The sequence below is a fragment of the Pinus tabuliformis genome, chromosome 2_2 (genome assembly GCF_031772625.1).
Source record: "Pinus tabuliformis cultivar Carrire ecotype Pingquan chromosome 2_2, CPIR1, whole genome shotgun sequence".
NCBI classification, from domain to species: domain Eukaryota; kingdom Viridiplantae; phylum Streptophyta; class Pinopsida; order Pinales; family Pinaceae; genus Pinus; species Pinus tabuliformis.
Window position 1 is genome coordinate 1,299,063,865 of NC_142300.1, and position 21,220 is coordinate 1,299,085,084.

Here is a 21,220-nt window from a genome sequence, read left to right on the forward strand (position 1 = left end):
TTTTGATGACACGTTCCAACAAAAAAGTACGCTTGAAGAAATTCTGCATTCGGCTCAAATGCGATTCCCTCCAGCAGAATTTCAGCAGTTCAAGATATACAGGGAAAGGAGGTTAGCTAGTATCCCCTTGGAAAAACTACGCTTGGAACCCGTAAGGGAACCAACTCCAAGTATTAGTCTTAGTGGAAGTTCAGGCACAGATAGATCTAAATCTAAGTCCGGGAAAGAAACATCTAAACATTCCAAGAGATCAGAAAGTGACCATGGTAAAAGTGAGGTGTTAGTAAAGGATATTTCCCAATCAAAATAGCTCCCATAGCAACAAGATTTTACCTCCCCACAAATAGATCCTCCCTCTCTCATCGTTCAGCCACCATCAGTCAGAACTGAGCTAGATAAAGAATGGGAGACCTTCAATGATTTGATCAATATTGAAGGACAAGGCACAAAGACACCTATGAGTAATGTACATACAATAAAATATATAGTCATAGGAACAATTATCAATGTCTCAGATATGGAACATATTCCTATTACCCCATCCTCTGAACTTATACTCAAGATAGAAGAGATTCCTCCTCTTGATATTGTTAAAATTGGAAATCAGGGAAAAGCTTCATGTGGGTCATCTTATTCATGGCTGATAATATTTTTATTAGATTCCTCTTGTCGAGAGGTGTAGGATTGATATAAAGATCATCCGATTCCGATAAGTATTCATGGAGATATGAATTTATTTTGATTATGGAATTATTATCAAGCCGACCTACAACTCATGTAGGCTCAAAAGCCCAACAGTCACATCTATTCAAACGCCAACATTGTGTATAAATATAATAGGAATTTTCCTCATTTGCACTCACTCTTCTCATCACATCTCTCTCTCTCTACTGTGCAGAAATGAGTCTCTTCTCTACTGCGAAGGAATGGGTCTCTCTCTCACACATGTGAAGCCAGAAGCTGTTGAACCTGAAGCTGCAATTGCATATCCACAGATTGACCTGCATGGCCTAGAAGATCTCCTCTTTGGAGCTACATTTTAGGTCCATATAGATCGCCTCTGAAAGCCACAATTTTTGGTGGTGGAATGAAGTCAATCCGACGAACGGTTTGCAAGATATCGACTGCCCTAGTTTGAAGCCGGAAACTGCTGAAACTGAAGCTACAACTGCAGAAGTAAAGATTGACCTGCGTGTCCTAGAAGATATCCTCTTTGTAACTATGTTGTAGGTCCATCTATATCTCCTCTGAAATCCACAACTTTTGGTGGTGGAATGAAGTCAATCCGACAAACGGTTTGCAAGATATCGACTGCCCTAGTTTGAAGCCGGAAACTACTGAAACTGAAGCTGCAACTGCAGAAGTAAAGATTGACCTACTTGGCCTAGAATATCTCATCATCTGAACTGAGATTTAGGTTCATATAAACCTCCTCTGGAATTCGCAACTTTTGGTGGTGGAATGAAGTCAATTTGACGGTCGGTTTGTGAGATATCGTCTGCCCTAGTTTGATAATGATGTCGCTAATGTTGATGCTGCTGGTTTAGGGTTTGCTACTGCTGATATGAATCAGATTTATTGTACTATTTCTCTCTGCTGAATTATTGAAGATAAAATAAGATTTGATCAAAGGGTTTCCCCACACATTGTGGGGTTTGTCCTTGGCTAGCCGCCACATCTTGTGTCTCTTGTCTTGGCTTGTTTTCTGTCAATCGTTTAATATTCTATCTGCACTTTACTTTATGTACATGTGATTACTAATCTATGGAATATAATAAGAAAAAGAAGTAAACTGTTATAAGCATAGAAAATAACATAACTTAACATGGTATCAGAGCTGAGGTGAAGACAAAGCCTGAGAAAGAGCAAGAGCAATCACCGAAGAGAAGATTGGCAAGGTTATCCTAAAAGAACTATGGGGTCCTCAACACTCTTTCCTGCCGAAGACAAGCTCTGTGAGAAAGATGACTATCACACATGAAAGATGTGTATCGATCTAACCCTAGAAGATCCAGGAGTGCTAGGCCATGTAAGAGGCAATATTGTTGAGCCTCCATCAAATGCATCCGGTGCTGCATGGAACAAAAGGAAAACCGAAGAAGTCAAAATAGAAGATCATCCGAGACTCTATCGACAAGCACTTGGTGGCCTACATCTCTGAACTGGACACCTCTAAGGAAATCTACAATAGAATGGGAAATGGCACTCACGACTCTTGGAGGATTACCATCTGAATGGTACGTGTTCAAGACTACTCTTCTGAACTATAATGTAATTCTTGGTTTCGAGGAATTAATGGTTAGATGCATTCAAGAAGAAACAAGGGAAGAAGAGCAAGAAATGCCCATGCCTAAAGGTCCTCCTGCTGCCTTTTCTTCTCATGCTAAGAAAAGAAATAATTCCAGGACTAAATCAAAAGGAAAGGTTGGACCTAAGGGTGGAAGAAAAGGATGATGTTACATCTGCGATAAAGCAGGTCACTATGCAAGGGAGTGCCCTGATAGAAAGGACTCACACCGGGACGATGATCAAAATCCCTCTGATGTAAAATCAAAGGAATGACAAATTAAATAGCAAAGGTAAGAGGAGAGCTGGGGATCGAGGAAGAGGACAACCATTCAAGAAGGCTAGAAAGTCCAGGATGTATTAATTGCACCTGACCTCATAAAGAACCTAGCGTCCATCTCGGCAATGGAAGACAAAGGCTACAAGGTAACCTTCAGCAATGGAAAGGTATGTATATGGAAAAATAATGTTAAAGATGCCTTTACTCTTGGGTTTAGTGTTGATTCATTATATCAAGTCGACGAAAGTCTGCTAGGTGTCATGTCTTGTGACACAACTCTTCAGTCCAAAATTTGGCATCGGAGGTTTGCCCAACTTCATTACAAAGCTCTACCTGATGTAAGATAGATGGTAACAGGGATGCTCAAATTCCAAGTAGAGAAAGAAGGTGTATGTCTGGGATGTGTCAAAGGAAAGCTCAAAAGGGGACCATTCCCCTCCAGCCAAAGCAAGACATCCGATATATTACAGTTGGTTCACTCAGGCATATCTGAGGCTGGCATTAAGAGGGAGGCTACTACACCATGTACTCCTGAGAAAAATGGTGTGGTGGGAAGAAAGAACCACACGATTGTGGAAGCTGTCCGGGCCATGCTACATGATCAAAGACTTCTGAAGTTTCTATGGGTTGAAACTACAAACACTATCGTATATGTACAAAATCGATGCCCTCATCAAGCATTGGGTTCCTAGACTCCTGAAGAAAAGTTGACCGGTAAGATACCTGATGTTTCTCATTTTAGAATTTTTTGAAGATTTGTATATTTTCATGTGCCAAAAGAGAAAAGAAATAAACTGGGTGCATCTGGAAAGAAGGGAATTTTCGTGGGCTATGGTGAAAATACTAAAGGCTATAGAATCTACGTAGCCAGTCAAAGGGAAGTCGTAATTAGTCATGATGTCACCTTTGACGAATATATGGCTCTCAGCAAGGTGAACAATCTTTCGACTTTGAGGAGCTCTCTAGAAGTCGACACTAGGGAACCAAAAGAAAAGGATGATGAATCAATGCCTGATGTAAAAGAACCCATGGATCCAATTGATCCTCCTCCACATGAGCCTTCCTCTTCTAGGAAGAGGTCTTCATGGCTTAGGGGGCTACTTGATGATGCTAAAGGACATACTGCACCTTGAGGAACCTTTCGTGAAAGTAAGAAACCTAATAGGTATCAGGGATACCTGACCATCTTGAGCACGATCATACAAAATAAGCCTTCATCATTCTCAGACGCCATCAAGAATCAAGTATGGAAGGATGCTATGACTGAAGAATATGAGTCTATCATGAAGAATGATGTTTGGGAAGTAGTTCCCAGACCCCAGGACAAGACAGTTGTTACTTCCAAATGGCTTTACAAGATAAAGCATTCACCAGATGGAAGTACGGAAAAGTATAAGGCTCATTTTGTTGCTCGTGGTTTCTCCCAGAAGGAAGGTATATACTATGATGTGATATTTGCACCTGTTGCCAGATATACGATCATCTGCTCGATCATAGCCCTTGCCGCTTCACAAGGATTGAACCTATATCAGATGGATGTCAAGACTGCGTTCTTACATGGCTTGATCAAAGAAGAGGTCTGCGTGGAGCAAGCCAAAAGATTTGAAATTTATGATCGAAAATCTCATGTATGCAGGTTGAAGAAGGCTCTCTATGGGCTTAAGCAAGCACCCCGAGCATGGTATGAGAGGATTGATAGTTACTTGATGAAGCTGGGATTCACTAGGAGTGAAGCCGATCCTAACCTTTACTTTAAGGTTGAAGATGACAAGCCTCTCATACTAGTGTTGTATGTGGATGACCTATTTCTAACAGGTGCAGACCCTCTCATTCACAAATGTAAGAGGGAGTTGGCTTCTGAATTTGAAATGAAGGACCAAGGACTTCAAGTATGGCAGAAGCCAAGGGAAATTTTCCTATCTCAAGGAAAATATGTGGTAAAGATATTGGAAAGATTTGGTATGATGGACTGCAAGCCTGTGACTACCTCAAGGATCTTAACTTTTAGAAGTTATATGGTAGTGATGTCGGACTAGATTTGGGAAATGCCTCTGAGTTTCAAAAACTCATTTGCGTTGATGTTCTTGGTGAACCTCCGTCCAAACATATGTTTTGCAGTTAACACTGTGAGCTCATATTTGGTTGAGCCTCACTGCATTGATGCCAATAATCTTCTAAGATATCTTCATGGCACAATTACTAATGGATTGAGATACACTACCATAAATATGAAACTGCATGATTATTTGAATGTTGATTAAGCAGGTAGTGTGGAGGAACATTGGATCACTTTTTAGTGTTGTTTCTCTTTGGATTCTGCTTCGATATAATGGATGATCAGGAAGCAAAAGTCAGTTGCCATAAGCACCACCAAGACTAGATACATATATATGAGTATGATCTCGTATGAAGCTGCCTGGTTGGGGAAGCTCTTCAGTGAGTTGTTTGAACACATACCATTGTGATTCTCTGTAACAACCAGAGGTGGGATTCGATTATTGAGGAATCCCATATTCGTCGATTTCTCCAGCAGTAAGACATCATCTATGATATGGTAAGTGGATGAGCAAGGAGGCTCCATCGCATTAAAATGATGTACAGGTCGATACACCTTGTCCAAGCCCCGAGGAAAGATCTAATCTGTCATTTTCCCAAACGACTTGGAGTTGTCAAGAAACCCTTGTACAAGGGTCCTGCATGTTGCATACATTGAGCTCTGGGAGCTCTGAGGGCTTGCGGTTCTTACTGAAGCAACATACGACTACAGGGTGACTCACCCTCCCCTGGTGGTGTGCACTGGAACAAGATGACTCGCTCTCTTGTGGGATAAGATGATTCACTCTCTTGTGGAACAAGATGATTCGCTCTCCTGTGTAGCAGGATTGGTGTGTTCTCCTCTGAGGCCTGGATTGATGTGTTCTCCATGGTGATTGTAGTAGGATTGATGTGTTCTCCTGTGAGGCCTGGATTGATGTGTTCTCCATGGTGATTGTAGCAGGATTGATGTGTTCTCCTGTGAGGATAGGATTGATTAGTTCTCCTATCGAGGCATCCTACCCATGCAGTCTGGGACTCATGGGAAGTACCTCTCATCTGATCAATGAGCACGGAAATGAAGTTAGGGACCATAGTAGTACCGATGGATGCATCATTGTATCTACCGTACTCCCTACGCTAGGATGACCTCCATTGATCTGGGATCAATGATACTGGCCTGGGACCAGTGGTAGGAGTTGTACCATACTATGACACTGACTTTGGGTCGGTTGAGACTGGTCTGGGACTAGTGGTACATACTCCAAGACTGACTTCGTGTCAGTACAATACTAGTCTGGGACCAGTGAGAGTGGTACATACTATGACGCTAACTTTGGGTCGGTTTAGACTGGTCTGGGACCAGTGGTACACTCTCTGAGACTGCGATACTGGTCTGGGACTAGTGGTAGGAGTTGTACCATACTATGATGCTGACTTCAGGTCAGTTGAGACTGGTCTGGGACCAATGGTACATACTCTAAGATTAACTTTGTGTCAGTGCAGTACTGGTCTGGGACCAGTGAGAGTGGTACATAATATGACGCTGACTTTGGGTCGGTTGAGACTGGTCTGGGACCAGTGGTAGGAGTGGTACTTACTATGAAGCGGACTTCGGGTTGGCTAAGACTGGTCTGGGACTAGTGGTATGCACTCAGAGACTGACTTTGAGTCAGTATGATACATCCTCGATCATTTCTTCTTCTTCATAATTCGAACAAAAGAAGAGCAAAACATAACAATCCAATAGTAGAGCAAAACAGAGCAAAACAGTATCGATCAGTACAGGGTAGAACAAGAAAAAGAAGAATAGGTAAAATAGAGCAGAGCAGGGCAAGGATCAAGCTGTACAGGGAAGCACATTTGATGGATGAATAGTAACGACCGATAGACAGATTGCAGATGAAGTTCTCCCTGGTTGAGAGGAGTGTTAAAATTGGCAACCAGGGCAAAACTTCATGTGGGTCATCTTATTCATCGTTGATAATATTTTTATTATATTCCTCTCATCAAGAGGTGTAGGATTGATATAAAGGTCATCCGATTCCGATAAGTATTCATGGAGATATGAATTTATTTTGATTATGGAATTATTATCAAGCCGACCTACAACTCATGTAGGCTCAGAAGCCCAACAATCGCATCTATTCAAACACCAACATTTTGTATAAATATAAGAGGAATTTTCCTTATTTTCGCTCACACTTCTCATCACATCTCTCTCTCTACTGCACAAAAATGAGTCTCTTCTCTACTGCGCAGGAATGTGTCTCTCTCTCACACATGTGAAGCCGGAAGCTGTTGAACGTGAAGCTACAATCGCAGATCCAAAGATTGACTTGAGTGGCCTAGAAGATCTCCTCTTTGGAACTACATTGTAGGTCAATCTGAATCTCCTCTAAAAGCCACAAATTTTGGTGGTGGAATGAAGTCAATCCGATGCACGGTTTGCAAGATATCGACTACCCTAGTTTGAAGCTGGAAATTGCTGAAACTGAAGCTGCAACTGTATAAGTAAATATTTACTTGCGTGGCCTAGAAGATATCCTCTTAGGAAATATGTTTTAGGTCCATCTGGATCTCCTCTGAAATCTGTAACTTTTGGTGGTGGAATGAAGTCAATCCGACGAACGGTTTGCAAGATATCGACCGCCCTAGTTTGAAGCCGGAAACTATTGAAACTGAAGCTACAACTGCAGAAGTAAAGATTAACCTACGTGGCCTAGAAGATCTCCTCATCTTAAATGTGATGTAGGTTCATCTGAACCTCCTCTGGAAGCCACAACTTTTGGTGCTAGAATGAAGTCAATTCGACGGTCGGTTTGTGAGATATCGTCTGCCCTAGTTTGATAATGAAGTCGCTAATGTTGATGCTGCTGGTCTAGGGTTTGCTACTGCTGATATGAATCAGATTTCTTGTACTATTTCCCTCTGCTGAATTATTGAAGATAAAATAAGATTTGATCAAAGGGTTTCCCCACACATTGTGCGGTTTGTCCTTGGCTAGCTGCCACGTCTTGTGTCTCTTGTCTTGGCTTGCTTTCTGTCAATCGTTTAATGTTCTATCTGCACTTTACTTTATGTACATGTGATTGCTAATCTGTGGAATATAATAAGAAAAGGAAGTAAATTGTTATAAACATAGAGCATACCATAACTTAACAGATATATTTTATAGTCCACAACACAAGGCAGTAGTGAGAAGACAAAGGAAGAGAAGGAAATTGGAGAACATGCCCTCTCATGATGTAGAGCAATTAGATGTCCTATGGCGAGATCCTACTACCGATCCCACTGAGAATCTCACCAAATTATCTCAGATCGTAGGAGCATATGCCTCAGCGACTATTGATAAAGCATATGAGGTATAGCAACTGCTAAAAGAAAAGGAAGACCAGATACAAGTTTTGCAACAACAGTTGCAACAAACCAACACCAACAACGAAGCATAGAAACAACTTGAAAGGCTATAGCAGGACTTCCAATGAATGCAGATAGGCTACCAGAACAATTTGGATGAGAGAGAAAAACAGTTATAGGATATGCAGGAGATGCACAAGGATGATCCTAAACTTACAGAATTCATCACAGAGTCCATTTCCTTGAACGAACAACTACTACAGCAACAAGAAGCATTGAGACAAAGAATATCACAGTGGAGTTCGTATTGCGAAACAAGTGATAAAATCACTAATCAAGTCGTGGAATTACGACATGATTATGATTTAATTGATAAATGAGTTACTGAATATTTGGCTTGGAAAGAAACAGATGAGGGAAAAAGAGCAGGCGCACCAATAATCAACGATAATCACAAAGAAATTCTCTTTAACAAATGGGATGTGCAAATTAGAAAAGCAGAACAAGCGGTAGAAGAAGCAGCCACGGCAGCAAACAACGTTATTGAATGTATAAATGAAAGTTTGCATAGGGCAAATCTGATCTCAGAAACCACTCCAAGGTATCTACCAAAAGCTCAGTAACTGCAGACAGGATGGAGACAGAAGGCTCAAGAAAAGGAAGAATCAATCCAAAGGTTAACCAAGTTGAATTGGGAGTCTTACTGGGCATATTTGGTAAAACCACACAGCCAGTGTATGACTCTCAAATGCATCATCAATTCTGCCGAGAAGATGGCACTAGCTCTTGCCGATTCTGTTTTCACAACAGAGCTAAAGTCTGAAGTCGGTCAACCGACTCTTCTCAAGCAAATGCTGAACGCATGCGATTTCAAGGAACAGATACAAAAATAATTAGTTAGTAGTTTTAATTTTAGATTGAATGTTGGTATTAATTTTGATTTATTTTTGCCTGAAATGAGGATGGTCATTTAAACCGTATCCTACATTTTTGTAATAAGTTATTTTTAGATTTAGTTAGTAGTATTTAATCCCTTCTCATGCATTTAGAGAAGGGTCCTGAAATTTGTCAAAAACTTATCCCCAGTTGGACCCACTATACCAAATGGAAACGGAGCTGCTAACCAAGGTCTGGACCGGGTGGGTATCCCCCTTGTTGTAGACCCAATTTTCAGTGCTTCAACATATATGGCGCTAGAAGGAGGGCCTGAACCTCCGAATGGCAAGCAATTCTAAATCTAAATACCATTCTAAGAGTAAATCACCCTCACCATCTCCCCCGACTTCTCCATTACATTTAGAATCCTTAAATCCAGAGCCAGAAGTCACGAGAGCAACAGCCGCTGCTACAAACCCTGACATTTCAGAACAATCTACTATTGAACCTCCTGAAGTTGAATCTTTGATTCACAAACTTCAGCGATTTTCTATATCTCCTCAAAGATCTGATAAATCTCAAGGCAACATGACTTCGCAATATAACCCTGCTCATCCTCTTACCAAATTAAAGAGCGAAAAATTTGGCATTCAGCCAACCGAGTTACCTCTACCTACAAGGAAGAGAGCAAGGAAATCTCCTAAAGGGTCTGATAGCGAGACTCTTTCATCATCATCATCCATCTCAACCTCTCCACCACGAAGTCAACCATCCACTCCTCCACTTCAGATCATTGTCCATCAGTCCACCAGTACTCCCACATCTCCTTCTCAATCATCTGGAGTCATAATATCCTCATCTTCTCAACTGCAGGGATCATCTTCTGCACTTTCCTCTGTTAATAGATCAGCGATGGCCCAATCTCCATGGAATAACCCAGGGGCAGTCTTAATGCCTGCACCCTTGAGTCAGCTATTGGCTGAAAAATGGATGCCTAAGTTTAATCCTGAGGCAGGCATGCTAGCAGAAGAACATATAAATAACTTTATGCTATCCATAAATCTCAATGGAGTTACCAACGAAGACGCTGTTGTTCAACTTTTTCCTTATACTCTGGAAGGAGCAGTGAGATCATGGTATTTTTCATTACCATTTGGATCTATCACTAGTTGGAATATCTTCCAAGAACAATTCCTGACTAAGTTCGGTGATGACAGATCTACAGCGACACTGATCAATGGCTTGTCTAACCTTAGGGCCGAGTCAAAGGAACCTATCAAAGATTTTAATTCACATTTCAATAAACTGTTAAACAAAATTCCTACTACTTCCAAGCCTAGCGAACAAGTGCAAAGTGAATGGTACATCACTCCTTTACCATCAAACATAGCAATCTTTGTTGATAGGGCTAACAAAACAACTTTAGCTGAAAATATGAAAGAATCAATAGCAGTAGGGAAACGTATTATAGCCCTAGAAAAGAAAAATGTGATAGAAGAATGAAAATCCAAGAAGGTTACTTTCAAGGAACATCCCAAGAAAAAACAATCGAAAGATCCATTTGATTTAAAAGGATTACAAAATTTTTTGAAGACCGTGTCTAACGAGATGGTCAACATTAAGAAACAAGTGGCAGAAACTTCTTCTAAAAAGCCGTACAAACCTTTTAAAAGAAACCCTTCGACCGATTCCAAACCCCCTAACACTATTATAAGTGTTGAATCCGAGGAAGAAGAAGAGGAAATCACTACTGAAGAACATATAGATGAAGAAGAAGTTGTAGAGTTACAAGGTATGTGGGATTTCATCCTCCTAGATGAAGAGGATCAAGAGGCATCCCCGGTTAGTACTCGCAGTAGAAATCGAATTCATCCTCCTCAACCTACCCAAGCCAAAGAGCGCAAGCTCAATGACTAAGGATAAATTCGCAGCCAAGAAAACGACACCTGAAGCGACTCAAACCAGCCCAGTCCAAACAGACCCATAAACTCCATCTAAAATGCTGATCGTTTCAGATGAAATGGAGTATAATATCATAGAAGACATGAAGAAGACTAGGGCCAATATCACTTTTTACGAATTGAGCAAGTTAAAACACCAGCAAAATATACTTTTGAAAGAATTACATGATGTACCAGTTGCACCTTTGCCCGCCGATGTAATCTCTCAAGCCTCCCATGACATGGGAAGACCTCCAACTAATGTGATTAATAAAGTTGATCCAAACGATATCGTCTTAATTGGAGGAAGATCGAGATCCCATACTCCCCCATTTCTTATTACTTATGAAATTTTCATGCATATTTTACCAAAGTCAATATGTACAAAATTGAACATTCAACCACAAAAATCTGTTGTATGCATAGTTCAATTAGATCGATCACAAGTCGAAGTGATTGGCATATTAAATCAGGTTACCATAAGACTGTCATCCAACCCAAAGAGATGTCAAGTTATCGACATTTTAGTTGCTGATATTCTGGAATTTTATGGCTTAATTCTTAGCAAATATTGGTCGGACAAATTTCATGGATACTTTGCAACTGACTGGTCGCACATGTGGCTCCCTTACAATGGTAAACCAAATCAAATAAAAGTTGAGCGAGAAAGACATCGGAAATACATAGTAACAGAACTGGAAGGAGAAAATGAACCAGTAGCATACAACAATAACATCATTGGCAACTACTCGGTAGATTCTTTCCTAGGAAATTTTAATGCTCATACTTCACCTTACTTAGAACATTCTGTTTTATCTCAAGTAGAAAATTTCTCTCAAACGGATAGTTCTAAATGCATTGATTTTATAGATAGTCCTGTAAATAAATCTTTATTTTGGAAATTATTTTTTGATGGTTCTAAGTCTAATGAAGGATCAGGAGCAGGATGCGTGTTAGTAAGTCCAGAGGGAGATAAAGCTATGCTAACTTGCAGACTCGAATTTGATTTCACCAACAATACCGCAGAATACGAGGCTATAGTCCAAGGGTTATACAAAGCAATCGGATTAGACGTCAAATACCTTCAAGTTTTCGGAGATTCTGAAATTTTAATCAGACAGGTACGTACTATTGTACATTGTTTATCAGGTCATTTAAAACATTACCAATCTTTAGTTCAAGATCTGATTGAACAATTTATAGCATTTAATATTTCATCAATTCCCAGACTCCAGAATGCTAGTGCAGACCTCTTAGCCAACGTAGCTTCCAAGCTCATTCCTTCAGAAGATTTTAGCCCTGGTCGATTTCCAATTGAATTAATTTTTAGACCATGTATTCCTGATAACATTACCAATTGGAGGATTTTGAATGACGATCCTGATATCGTGAGTTTCCTCACATCTGAAGAATCCTACACCAATCAAATAATTGATGAAGACCAACATGACCGACAATTGCAACAAGATGGCACTAGAAATGCCATACCTAAGTCAATAGTCAAGTTAGAAGACCTTTATGATTTGAAAGATCGGTTTAAAATATCTACCAATTCAGAACTCCAAAGTTCAACTTTGAACTATGAATTAGTAAATCTAGGAACTGATACCAAACCACAGAATATCAATCTAGGCCTTTGTCTAGCTCCTGAAGAAAAATTAACATATATTCATCTCTTGAGACAAAACAAAAGTGATTTTGCTTGGAATTACGATGAACTCAAAATGTACGACACCTCCATCATCCAACATATTATTCCAATGATAAATGATGAAAAACCTGTCCAACAAAAGTTGAGAAAGATCCATCCCAATCTAGAAAACCAGATCAAATCTGAACTCAATAAGTTATTGAAGGCCAAAATAATTTTTCCCATTCGACATTCCAAATGGGTTTCCAATATGGTCCCTATTATAAAGAAAAACAGAGACATTAGAATCTGCATTGACTTTTGAAATCTTAACAAAGCCTGCCAAAAAGATAATTTTTCTTTGCCTCCCATGGAACAAATACTGTAGGCAGTCACGGGATCAGAATTAATGTCATTCTTGGATGGATTCTCAGGATACAATCAAGTGTTGGTGCATCCCAATGATCATTCAAAAACCACATTCAGAACTAAATGGGGCACATACGCATATCAAAAGATGCCATTTGCTCTGATTAAAGTTGGTGCCACATTTCAGAGAGCCATGGACATCGCATTCAAGGGGTTAGTTAATAAATCAGTAGTAATCTATTTGGATGATATAACTATATATTCCAAGAAATGAAACAATCATCTTAGAGATTTAAAAAAAATCTTCCGATGTTCTCAAAGGTATGGAATCTCACTTAACCCGAAAAAATCCTTTTTCGCATTAAGTGAAGGAAAACTTCTCGGATTCATAGTGTCGAAATCTAGAATTCACATTGATCCTGATAGAATCAAGTAGATTTCCACAATACCCCTACCTCACAACAAGAAAGCCATGCAATCTTTTCTTGGCTAGATTAACTTTGTAAAGAGATTTGTTCCAGATTTTTCAAGAATCATGTCTCCTTTACAAGCAATGATAAAAAAGAACTCAAACTTTAAATGGGGCCAAGATGAACATGAGGCATTCAATCTGATCAAACAAGCAATTGTTAATGCTCCATCTTTAGCAACTCCAAATTTTTCCGATCCTTTTATTTTATATACATTTGCCTCTGATAGATCATATGCTACGATACTCGCTCAAGCAAATCAAGAAAAGGCAGAAGCCCCAATCGTTTTTTTTAGTTCCAATTTACAAGGGGCTGAGTTAAATTATTCAGATGTGGAGAAACAAGCTTATGTTGTTTTCAAAGCAATAAAATATTTCAGACTTTTTTTACTCAAAACACACACAAAAATAATAGTACCGTTTCCCGTGGTAAGAAATCTTCTAGTATAGAAGGATGTGAGTGAGAAAAGATCTAATTGGGTTACTGCCTTATAGGAATATGATGTAGAAATCAAACCAGAAACTATTGTAAAAGGTCAAGGCTTTTGCAAAATGCTAGCCAAAGCATCGCTTATGTCTGAAATTCCATCTGCAGAGATACAAATGTATGAGGTAAGCCTAAACGATGTTGATTCATTATATGTTGATATCATTTATTATTTAAAGAATCGATACGCTCCTTCAAACCTCGATCATACCAAGAAAAGAGCTCTAAGGTTGAAAGCCAAACAATATCAGCTCGTGAACGATGTTCTTTTTAGAATAAATTATGATTCTGTTCTCCTTAGATGTCTTGAGAAATCTGAAGCTGAAAAAGTCTTGCAGGAACTCCACGATGGGCCAGCAGGTGGACACTATGCTGGAGACGCTACTGCTCATAAAATGTTACACGCAGGCTATTACTGGCCGACATTATTTAAAGACTCACATAACTATGTGAGGAAATGTCAAGTCTGTCAAAACGCTACTGGGGGACAAAAGAAACCATCCTTGCCACTACAACCTGTTAACATTGAGCAACCTTTCGATCAGTGGGGACTGGACATAATAGGTGAGATCGTTCGTCACTCTTCTAAACAACATAGATATATCCTTATAGCATCATATTAATTTACTAAATGGGTAGAAGCAATTCCACTCAAGACGGCTAATGCTGAACATATCATCGAGTTCATAGATCAGTTCATAATCACAAGGTTTGGGTTGCCTTCTACTTTAATGTTTGATAATGCATCATATTTTTCTGGTAATGCGATGAATGAATTTGCACTCAAAACGGGTTTCAAGCTTAAATACTCTACCAATTACTATCCACAGGGGAATGGATTATCTGAATCTAAAAATAAGAATTTAATCAGAATTATTAAGCGAACCATTGACCAAAATCATAAAAATTGGCATAAGTCTTTAATATATGCTTTATGAGCAAATCGAATAACGCAGAAAGCCTCCATCGGCACTTGTCCCTTTAATTTAGTTTATGGGAAAGAAGTAGTTCTTCCAACTCATTTAGCAATCCCCTCTTTGGCCTTAGTTAAATATATTGATGAAGCCCCAACTTCTTCCTTACAACTAAGGCAGCTGCAAATAATTAAGTTAGAAGAACAACGAGAACAGGCTAAAATAACTCATGCTCATCACCAAGCATTAGTGAAAGCCTCCTTTGATTCAAACATGACATCCAGAAAAGACTTTCAGATGGGAGATTTAGTTCTAAAATGGGACAAGGCTCATGACGAAAAAGAGAAACATACAAAATTTCAAAAAATGTGGCTTGGCCCTTTTCAAATAGTAGAATTCATAGGTCCATCTACTTTTATGTTACAGGATTTAACAGGAAAAAGAGAATCTTTACCTGTTAACGGACATATCCTCAAAAAATATTTTCCATAGGAGATCATTCTTCTATTTTGTAGAGTAGTTGTTTTAGTTTCATAATAAAACCAGTTGTAAATGGTTACATTTAAGAGTCACGAAAAAGACACAAATTCTCTTTTAGATTTTGTTTTTTTCACTTTTATAAATAAAATTCTTTTAGAAAATTGATCGTTATTATTAAAAGATACAATTAAAGGCTCTACGCCTACAAATGATACTAGTTTCGACCTTGTAAATTTTGATGAAAAGCAACCTTTAGTGAGAAATTGTTTTGTATCAGTCCAATGAAAGGTATCAATAATAAAACAAAGATTCTCCGTAGAAAAGATCTTTCCAAAAACTCTACTATTGTCGTCCAGAGCTATCTTAAGGAAACAATGACTTCCTCCCCACTTAGGAAACTTCAATGTTCAGGGAATGATCCAAAGATACACTTTAACTTAAAGAGTAAGAGGTCTCATCACGAGCTGGCTTATCATGATCATAGATGTTATAGCTTGCTGACTTTTCCAATACTGCATAACACAACAGGGAAATGACTCAAGATTGTTGTAATGAAAAGACAAGGGGTGTCATCACAAGCCAGCTTGTTCAGCAAAGCCATAAATCAAGTGAATGACTGTGTCATAGATTGGCTACCAAACCAAGACATTGTTCTTTAAGGGTAAAAATAAAAATGAAAGCAATAAGTGTGGATATGGATTTCTCTTTGAAAGTTGTAAATTTCTCTAAGTAGGATACAAGATCATTGTTGGATAACAGGTAACCCTGTCGAGGCTATAAACGCCTGTTGGCAGCAGAGGCTCTACCTACGACAAATGAGCATATTCAAAATTGATTTACAGAGAAGGCTTTGTTTTTATCTTTATAAACCAAGTAATGACTGATGTAGATACAAGGACTAACTTGAGGGAGTAAATAATCAAAGTTGAAAATAGAAGAAACAAAATATCATTGATAGGTAAAAGAATAATGTACTTTGTCTTTCTATAATAAAGTTTAATTTTCTGGAAAATTTTCTATTTTGGAAGTTTAGAAAATCCAAAAGAAAAGCAGAGATAACTGGTTCTTCCAAGTGGATCGCCAATTGTTGTGGCTAGAAACAACCCCCCTTCTTATTTGGTGTTATTACTAATACTAAATAAGTGGGGACCCTTAGTCAAAAATTTTAAAATTTTTTAGTACTTGTATTTCCTTTTAAATAAAACTTACCATCAAAATACTTAGGAGAATACCCTTGAAAAATAAAAAAACCTAGGTTTAATGATAAAGTAGAATTATCCATTAGGAAATATCGCATCGCAAAAAGATAATGGATACCTCCTTACAAGCAAGAGTCTAAGATTGCAAGATCGCGATGCGAAACTACACATTAAGAAAGCATTTATCGCATCGCATGTCTAAAAAATCACTTACGCTGAAAAACTTTAAACTGCTGATATGTGATGGTGCATATCGCAAATCGCATTTCGCAGAAAACAGATTAACGAAAAATTGTCATATGCCATGTTCCTGCGATATTGTGATATTGCGATTTTGCGATAGAGCGACAATGCGGCAATGCGATAATGTGAAAATGTGATAATGCAATAAAGAATTAAAGCGATCTGCGATATTGCGATATTGCATAGCAAATCGCTTCATCGCGAATCTTTCGGGCTCGTTGTTCAAAAAAGTATTTTCCATAAACCGCGACCTGGTTATGCGCTTTAATGCTAATTATTGAGTTAGTTTCCAGTCATTAATGGAATATGGTTTCGTGCTTATCGAAGAGCCATTTCATGTAAAGTGGTATATTTTATATGTCTTCGGCATTTAAAGCCTTCCCGTCACCTTTTCCTTATCATGACTCTCACCTCATTTGTAAATTGCAGGAGCGGAGAACAGAGAAATATACAAAGCAGTATACAAGATATTATGGGGAATAAAGGCAAAGCTCTAAGCTCTGAAGAGAAAGAAATGGCGCCCTTGTATACAGACACTGCCTGTAATAGAGATGCTAGTATTGCTACATGGGAAGGTATGTATAGTCTACCTGAGGAAGAGAACCCCAGAGTGATGGAAGTTGAGGCTACTGCAGGCTCACATAGTTCTTCTGAGGCACCCATTACAAATCTAGCTTGTTCATTCTTACACCGAATAGAGGCGAGGCCCAAAATTCTCCCATACACAGACATGGTTAAATGGATACTAGACAACGCTGATATCAGAAATACATAGTTTAAGACTCAGGGTCAAGGACTCATTGGCTCATTCACATCACAAGATTTGAGGCTCATGTATCATTTGCCAGAGCCACAGGCGACTTATAACAAACAGTTAATGGAGAAGATTTAAAAGAAAATCAAGACCTGGCACAATGCATCAAAGACTGGTCAAGGAGGGACGAACCACTAAAAAAGGACAAACATGGTATGTATAGCATTGGTTCTGTCATCTCCCATATTGCTTTGCTACTACTATGCGCTATAGACTTTTTGGGAAGCCAGACATTAACAAATTTTCATCGGAATGGCTACCATTATTGGATGCGCCCACCAATGCTACTGTAGTGGACTAGGCTAAAATATTGTCTAATAACTTAGTCACAACCATTGTAGATTACCAGTCTAAAAGAACTATTTCTCAGAGAATATATCCCCCTTTCTACTTATCTGCATATGTAATGGATGTCATCTATTATATTTCCAAGTTTCCTTTGATGGGTTGGAAATGGACGACTCAAGACCCCTTACCCATTCATGTTTATCATAAAGAATTGTGGGATTCTAAGTTCACTCTGTATTTCTACAAGATTTGTCATGGAATCATGCTGCCCATGTACAAAGTGTTGTATGATAAAGATGTTCCAAGGTTTTCTCTTGAAGCAGAGGTAGATATACTCCCTGTTGCGAGATGGTTTGGAGAAGAACTGTTTACATATGTTAGCACATTCAGACGTCTCGCTTCCCCTCATGTCTTACCTTTGTATGTTCCTGATAAACTCTTGGCATGAGAAATTGCTTATCAAACCTGCGGAGAAGGAGGTTTGACTAAAGATTTAAAAGATAAAAAGAAGGCTATTTGGCCATAATTTCCTGTGGCCTGTGGGGCCTTTTCACTATTTGATGTAGGCCATGCATTCAAAGAAACATGTCTACAATTGCTCAAATTCCCAGGAAGACCGTTCAACCCTTATGATATTGCTAAGAATTTCACTACTGCACTCAAAATAAAGGTATTTTCTGGAGAAGAATATCTTTTTAATGACACGTTCCAACAGAAAAGTACACTTGAATAAATTCTGCATTCGGCTCACATGTGATTTCCTCTAGCAGAATTTCAACAGTTCAAGATATACAGGGAAAGGAGGTTAGCTAGTATCCCCTTAGAAAAACTACGCTTGGAACCCGTAAGGGAACCAACTCCAAGTATTAGTCTTAGTGGAAGTTCAGGCACAGATAGATCTAAATCTCTGTCCAGGAAAAAATATCTAAACATTCCAAGAGATCAGAAAGTGACCATGGTAAAAGCAAGGGGTCAGTAAAGGATACTGCCCAATCAAAAGAGCTTCGACAGCAACAGGATTTTACCTCCCCAAAAATAGATCCTCCCTCTCTCATCGTTCACCCACCATCAGTGAGAACTGAGCTAGATAAATAATGGGAGACCTTCAATGATTTGATCAATCTTGAAGGACAAAGCACAAAGACACCTCTGAGTAATGTACAGACAACAGAAGATATAGTCACAGCAACAATTAGCAATGTCTCAGATATGGAACATATTCCTATTACCCCATCCTCTGAACTTATACTTAAGATAGAAGAGATTCCTCCTCTTGATATATTTTATAGTCCACAACACAATGCAGTAGTAAGAAGACAAAGGAAGAAAAGTAAATTGGAGATCGTGCTCTCTCATGATGCAGAGCAATTAGACATCCTATGGCGAGATCCTACTACCGATCCCACTGAGAGTCTCACCAAATTATCTCAGATCGTATGAGCATATGCCTCGGCGACTATTAATAAAGCATCTGAGGTACAACAACTGTTAAAAGAAAAGGAAGACTAGATACAAGTTTTGCAACAATAGTTGCAACAAGCCAACGCCAACAACGAAGCACAGAAACAGCTTGAAAGGCTATAGGAGGACTTCCAATGAATGCAGATAGGCTACCAGAATAGTTTGGCTGAGAGAGAAAAACAGTTACAGGATATGCAGGAGATGCACGAGGATGATCATAAACTTACTAAATTCATCACAAAATCCATTTCCTTGAACGAACAACTACTACAGCAACAGGAAGCATTGAGCCAAAGAATATCACAGTGGAGCTCGTATTGCGAAACAAGTGATAAAATCACTAATCAAGTCGTGGAATTATGATATGATTATGATTTAATTGATAAACAAGTTACTGAATATTTGGCTTGGCAAGAAACAAAGGAGGGAAAAAGAGCAGGCGCGCCATTAATCAATGATAATCACAAAGAAATGCTCTTTAACAAATGGGATGGGCAAATTAGAAAAGCAGAACAAGCGGTAGAAGAAGTAGTCACGGCAGCAAGCAACGTTATTGACTGTATAAATGAAAATTTGCATAGGGAAAGTCTGATCTCAGAAACCACTCCAGGGTATCTACCAAAAGCTCAACAACTGCAGACAGGCTGGAGACAGAAAGCTCAAGAAAGGGCAGAATCAATCCAAAGGTTAACCAAGTCGAATTGGGATTCTTATTGGGCATATTTGGTAAAACCACACAGCCAGTGTATGACTCTCAAATGCGTCATCAATTCTGCCGAGAAGATGGCACCAACTCTTACCGATTTTGTTTTCACAGCACAGCTAAAGTCTGAAGTTAGTCAGCCCACTCTTCTCAAGCAAATGATGAATGCATGCAATTTCAAGGAACAAATACAGAAATAATCAGTTAGTAGTTTTAATTTTAGATTCAATGTTGGTATTAATTTTGATTTTTTTTGCTTGAAATGAGGACGGTCATTTAAACCGTATTCTACATTTTTGTAATAAGTTATTTTAGATTTAGTTAGTAGTATTTAAACCATTCTCATGCATTTAGGTAAGGGTCCTGAAATCTTTCAAAAACGTATCCCCAGTTGGACCCACTATACCAAACGGAAAAGGAGCTTCTAACCAAGGTCCAAATCGGGTGGGTATCCCCCTTGTTGTAGACCTGATTTCTGGGGCTTCAACAGGACCTTTCAAGATACTTGAGAAAATTTGTGAGAATTCTTTTCACCTTGATTTACCAGCTTACATGCACATCTACTCAGTTGTTAATGCAGATAGCTTGAGACTATTTGAACCTTCATTAATTGAAGTTCCCAAAGAGCAGAGTTAATTGCCTTCTATTGATGATATGTTTCCTGAATATCTCAATGAGTTGCAGGAAAATACAATTCTGGACAGGAAGGTGAGAACCATGCGCAGAGGGGATGTTGAGTACCTCAGGATTGGACTCAAAGGTTCAAAACCAAGCAGTGTGAAATGGATAGAAATTGGGCAAGTGAGGAATCTATACCCTCACTTGATTGATGCTTAAAAACAAACTTTTGGTGGTCCAAAATATTTTTCAGTGGGAAGGCCATGATCCGAATTGGATCTTAAAACACTCTCTAAGTTTTCATAACTCTGTAAAATTCATTCCAAAGTTTCAAAGACTTACAAAGGTTGATCTTATTAGGAATACCCTCAAAATAGTTGTAAATTGTGAGCAGTGCAGAGCAATGAAGACCCTCGATCAAGCGAGCAGACTGTTGGCCCATGGTAATGCACATTGTCACAAAACAGCGAAACGGGAGGTCTTTTTGAGAAACAGGGGAGGTTTTTGATATGCGATTACCGACACTTGTCGCCAGGAAAACCCCTTCAAGGAAAAAAGGCCCCGAGCGACCCAAACCCGAAAAGTCAAAAAACCATACGGAATTTGCCGATTCCATCAGAGGCGGGTCCCACACCAAAACCAGCAAGATATCACAAGGGCTTCGAGCGGTAAGCGGTTTCAACCAAGTCCCGCCCGATGCCACACAATGGGTGCCATGCATCTAGCAGAAGACAGAGAAAACCGCTCACATCGGACGGGTAAACATCGT